Source organism: Phodopus roborovskii, unplaced genomic scaffold (genome assembly GCF_943737965.1).
Source record: "Phodopus roborovskii unplaced genomic scaffold, PHOROB, whole genome shotgun sequence".
Lineage (NCBI taxonomy): Eukaryota > Metazoa > Chordata > Mammalia > Rodentia > Cricetidae > Phodopus > Phodopus roborovskii.
The window spans coordinates 7,792,096-7,798,414 of record NW_026126470.1 but is presented as its reverse complement, the minus strand read 5'-3'; positions in this window follow the sequence as shown (position 1 = coordinate 7,798,414).

Sequence of the window (6,319 nt, the reverse complement as noted above, 5' to 3'; positions counted from 1 at the left end):
AAATGTTTATACATTAATAAAATGAATGGTCTCTAGATGGTGCACAAAACACATAAAAACAAAATAAAATGGTGCTAAAAGTTTTACTGAATGAAAATTTGACATGACTGAGAAAAACAATGTGATCTATCTGATAATGTAATTCCAGAATTCCAGAATGAGAATGGAAAGGAAGGAAGGAAGAAAGAAAGAAAGGAAAGAAGGAGAAAGGAAACGGGTAAAGAAAAAGAAATGCAATTTGTGGAACAGGAAAATTGACAGATTTCATCATACTGAAATAACACCCAGTTACTTCCCATTTCGATGACACACAATGAAGGAAAATAATCAGAAGGGTAACTTGGATTATGAAAATTTAGACTTTTAATGACTAATAACCGAATTTCAACCCTTAGGTGTACAGTGTCTGTATGTGTGTGTGTGTGTGTGTGTGTGTGTGTGTGTGTGTGTGTGTGTTACATATGTATATATATTATGGATGAGCAGAAGTAGTAGAATTAATATATATTACAAAAGAGTTTATTATATGGGCTTATATTACATGGGATAGGTCAACTGAACAACGGATCTCTGCAGATGAAGATACTAGGAACCTAGTAGCTGTTCGTTGTCTTAGACTGGAAGCCTTAGGACCTCCAATTTGGCATTGAAGGCCTAGAGCATTTAGAGGAAATTGAGGTTTTTCAATTCACATTGGAAGGATAGAAAATCTGTATTCTAATGTCAATAAGTGATGGTAACAGAGTAGATGCCAGTACCAGCCAGCAGCAAAGGCAGTCAGGCAAGTGCATCTTTGTACCTAGGATGGCAAAAGCAAGTGCTACCCAAATGTACCTAGCAGTGCATGTCTTATTAGTAGATTCCAAATCCAATCAACTTAACCACCAAAATAAACTATCATAAAAGCATTCCTTTCTCCAGCTCCTATGTTCTTTCTTCTCCCTCTTTTTCAATGTTCCTTGGGGAGGGATACAGATGTGCCATTCGTGGATTGTCATTCAGTGGTTACTTATTCTCAGAACTATGACCAGTTGTGAAATTCTGCCATTAACTCAAAAGTAATGAAGTTTTCTTGGTCAAAGCTTACAGCAGCAATAATCCAAAGATAAAAGCATAACTATTTAGATGTCAATATTTAGAAGGCTGTTCATTCATTTAGCAGAATGAGTAGTAGCTTCTCCTCTGGGATCTATGGCCTCCTTGGCCATAGGCTTTACACCAGGTCCACAGGATCAGAAGGGAAAGTCATCCTGTATAGCAGGCCCTCAATCTAACCAGAAAACAGTTGGTTATAATGACAACTATGATGCCACTATTGCATCAGTAGGCAGACAATCTGTGGAAGCCTATGTCAGTAGGAAATGCTGAATAGACAGAATTGTGACTCTTTGGCTGGCCACAACTTTAAATTTGCTTACATTCTTTCTCTTCCATGTCAAACTGCACTTTTTGAATGTTTTCTACAGAATGGTTTCCTCTTTTTCATCTTAGACTTAAGTGGAATAAAAGTGCACCCCAGCCCGAATGCTCTCTTGTTTTGAAATTTTCTCCACCAAACAAATCCATCATAAGCTTTAAAATCAACCCTATTCAAGTTCCTTGGACATGTATTTACAGTTAGGTTCTGTGCTAGAAACTCCTATGAATGGCCCTAGCAGATTCTGATATTCTTTGTTCTTCTATGAGACCTCATGAGCTATGGATCCACTGTCTATATCTCTCTCAGCAATCTTGTTATCCAGGCTCCCATGAGAATGTTTCATTAAATTCTCTTTACCAGTATTCAAGAGCTTTTCCAGCCATTGTTCCATGTTCTTCCACAATCTTCTCTCAGACTAGTTACTAAGACCCAAGTATCATGTGATCAGGTTTATCACAAGGACCTATCTTTTGATACTAATTTTCTGGGTTTGCTACTCTCCTCACCAATGTAACAAAAAAATATCTGACCAAAGCAGCTTGAGAAAGGAAGGGTTTCTTTTGCCTTATATTGCTAGGGGAAGTCTATGAGGTTTGGAAAGGCATGCTGGCAAGAAAGGGAGGCTACTGACCACAGGGTATTGCAGTCAGGCAGGAGAGAATAATGGATGCTGTGTTCAGCTTCCCTTTCACTTTTATCATGTTCAGAATCCACATCCATGGAATGGCCCCCACCCACAATTAATGTTGGTCTTCCTGCTTCAATTAACATAATCTATATAATCTCTCACAAGATCATCAAGCACCTAATCTCACCTAGGTCATCCTTCACTCATAGGGATGCCTGAAGCTCAAGCCTAAGCAATTGAGCTCTAGTCAAATAGAAAGTCAAAATTAACCGGTACGTGTTTATTCTTTAAAAAAAAAAATGGCAGAATAACATGATCTGATTTACATTGAAATCAGCACCATTCTATTCTACAGAAACTTGCTGGTATTTCTTTCAAGCCTGGTCCTACCACTGCTCTCAGCCCAAACAAGTTCAAAGACACTACACTAATTACAAAACTGTTGGCCGATGGCTAGGGCTTCTTATTGGCTCGCTCTGCCTTAGTTATTAACCCATAATGACTAATTTATGTATTTTTACATGGTCTTATCTTACCAGAGAATGCCTGGGGTATCCCATCTTCCTGGGCTCTAGATGGCATCCTCTCTGCCTAGCTTTCCCAGAATTCTCATCTCCTAGCCCAGCTTTATCTTCTTGCCTCTATTGGTCAAACAGAGTTTTGTTCATCAACCAATAAGAGAAACATATATACAGAAGGACATCCCTCATCAAGAAACCAATAGTGGCAGTGAAACTCTAAGTAGGAAAAGAACAGAAGTAACCAACAGCTGGAGATGGCTCCCCTGGGAGAGAGCTTACATAGTATGAATGAAGCCATGGGTAGCCCCTGAGATTGTGAGAAGTGGACTTAAATGTGTTGTCGGGTCCTAGAAAGGACTGGTTTGGGAGGAAACTGCAATTTACACAGGTGCTATCACATGCCATGCTCAGGTCACGTACTACACCAGAGTAATCCTCCAAAGTAGGAGTCAGTCACGTGATCATGCTCGCATGCATATCTGTGCATGTGTGTCAGAGAGATAGATTGTGACAGAGAGAGATAGGTAGAGAAAGAGAGAGAGACACAGAGAGAGAGATCCTGTGGAGATTGAGTCACAGTCAGCTGTGAGCTGCCATGTGCGTGCTGTGAATTGAACCCAGGTCGGGCCAGGTGCAGGGCCAGGGCCAGGTGCAGGGTCAGGGCCAGGGCCAGGGCCAGGTGCAGGGCCAGCGCCAGGGCCAGTACAGGGCCAGGGCCAGGGTCAGGGCCACAGCCAGGGAAAGGACCAGAGCCAGGTGCAAGGGCCAGGGACAGGTGCAGGGCCAGGGCCAAGGCCAGTTGCAGAGCCAGGTGCAGCATCAGAACGAGGGAGATGTGGCCATGGCTGTCCTGGCCCTGGCCCTGGCCCTTGCCTTGGACCTGGACCTGGCTGTTCTTTCCTTGGTCCTGGCACTGGCCCTGGCCATGTTCATGACCCTGGCCTTTCTGACCCTTACCCAGGTCCTTCTGGCATCTCCAAGACATGGTTTACCTCCTCTGTAAAAGCCCAGGATCCAGGCCCATCAATGGTGGGTGCCTCCCCAACCCAGAAAGGAGAGCAGTTGTTCAGAAGCGAGGAAGGGTCAGCTCTGTATAATGGGAAAGAAAGACTGGAATCCCGGAATGTGAATACATCCAAAGACTTGACTGATGCTTATTACACTGGGCATTTTGTGGAGAAATGGATAACCAGTCAGGAAAGAGAAAAAAAAATCCCAATATTATTGTGCATGACAGACACAATGCAAACATGTTTTCACTAGTAAAAAATTGCAAAAGAATTTCTTAGGGTAAGGCTTGAAGAGTAGAAAGAAAATTAAGACAGATTCATATTAAGAAAAACCTCTAAAGGTTTACAGTGTGTTTTAAAATATACGTAGACATGAAAAAAATGGTTTTAAAGAGACAAAGAGGAACTGGGTGTTGTAGCACATGCCTTTAATCCCAGCACTCAGGAGACAGAGGCAAGCAGATCTCTGTGATTTGCAAAGAAAACCTGTTATGCAGAGTAAATTCCAGGACAGATAAGAGTTACACAGTGAAACACTATGTCAAAAAATAAAAAAATAAAAGTAAAATAAACAGAGTAATAATAAAGCTACGTAAAGATAAAAAGCTCAGAGAAAATCTGGTTTCTGTTATCCCTGTTCTTTCCAAGGACTTTATCATAAAAGGGTGTTTGATTTTGACACTGGCATTTTCAGCATTTAGTGAGATGATAATGTGATTTTTCTGTTTTAGGGCCAGGTGCAGGGCCAGGGCTAGGGCCAGGGGCAGGGCCAGGTTCAGGGCCAGGGCCAGGGAAGGGACCAGGTGCAGGGCCATGGCCAAGGCGAAGTGCAGGGCCAGTGCAAGCCCAGGTCAGGGCCAGTGTCATGGCGAGGTGAAGGGCCAGGGCCAGGTGCAGGGCCAGGGAAGGAGGAGTCAGCATGGAGAGTCTGGAGAAAGCAGAATGCCAGTATGCTCCTCAGTAAGAAGACCACATGAACATACATAGATCAGCAGAAATGGGTTAATACTTAAGACAGAGCTAGCACATAAGAAACTAGTACCAGGCCCTGGCTGTTCTGGCCCTGGCCCTGGCTGTTCTGGCCCTGGCTGTTCTTGCCCTGGCCCTGGCTGTTCTGGCCCTGGCTGTTCTGGCCCTGGCCCTGGCTGTTCTGGCCCTGGCTGTTCTGGCCCTGGCTGTTCTGGCCCTGGCTGTTCTGGCCCTGGCCCTGGATATGCCTAAAATTCTACCACCTAAAAAGTGAGGCATATGGATCAGAAGTTGGAGATCACATAGCCAGTTCAAGGCTGACCTGAACCACACATAAGATCTTGTCTCAATAGGAACAAAGCAAGCAGAAAAAAAATGAAGGCTACCTGAAGAAAATCATTCAAAATGATGAAAGGTTTTCTTTCTGGGTTCAGTATATTACAAAGTAAGGCCAACATGGTATGGTATTGTTGGTAAGGTGTGAAAAAATGATATTTACCTAAGCTAAATTTCACTACTTCATATGTTTGAAAGCACATTACTAATATTCTAATCAGGGACTTATTTAAAGGGAACCAGTCTACAACCACCTATTTCTGAACACAGCAGTAGCAAGGAGCTCAGAGTACATAGCAGTCAAGCCACTTCATAATAGGTGTGGTTTTATGACCTCTTTTGTTTGCTGAGTCAAAGCTGAGTCCATCATGAGTGTGAGAAAGGAGAGGAAAACTAGCAGGGAAAGAAGTCAAAGGGTATAGGGCATGTTTTTGTTCTTATCCCCAACAAAAAGCAAGCTATGACATATGTGATTTCTGCTGTGGGAGCAACTTGAAAGAACAATTTTGGGTCATAAAGATATCACCATACAGTTTTAATTTATTTTTTTCTTAAAGAGATTTAGAGATCACTATTTTTACAGATTTGTATATGACAGCAGTGACTTAAAATAAATAGATCTTGTTTCAATTCAAAGCTTCTTGGTGTCCCAAACGGCATCTGCATTTAAATATACCTTGGTGCTTACATATGCACGATATATATGGATTGAGTTTGGCCATTAACTAAATAGAACGGATGCCAGCCAGACTGAGACAGACATATCAACTGGATATCAGCCTGTTTGAAACTATGGCAGCAGCAAGCTATTAGAGTGCCGAGCTGCGGTGGTACATATTTCTATTTTATCTTTATTGTAATGAGCACGCCCTGTCTTTAACTCCCGCTGTGCACTTTTGGAGGGTCTTCCATATGGTTGCTGCTAAGTACTTGGCATTTTCCCAACTGTTACAATTGGGTCAGTGGGGGGGATCGCTAGGAGTAATAAAGCAAGGGTGACTGCAGCAGGGAGGAGTTAGATTCCTACCCACATGGCAGCTTAGTGCCTCTCATGCATTCAAGCACAGCTCTGTGGCATTCATTACTATGGGCAGCCAGGGTAAACTACCCCTCCACCCCCACCCCATGGCGTTTTCACAAGAAAAGGCCAAGTCCTGGCTACAGTATCCCTCCTCTATTGTATTTTCAGTATGGTTTACTTTACCTTCTAAAAATGACTCACTCGAGGAAGGAAGACAAGTGTACCTTGTTTCCTGAAAGTTTTCTTAACAAACTCTTGGCTAAATAAGAGCAGCAGCAGCAGCAGGGGGATTAGCAGTGTTCCTAAGGGTTTTGATGTCTTATGCAGTTAAAAAAAAAAAAAATGCAGCAGGCAATTCTAATGATCCTCAAAACTTAAACATTCCTGAGGTACAATTAATTTGTCGATTCTGAA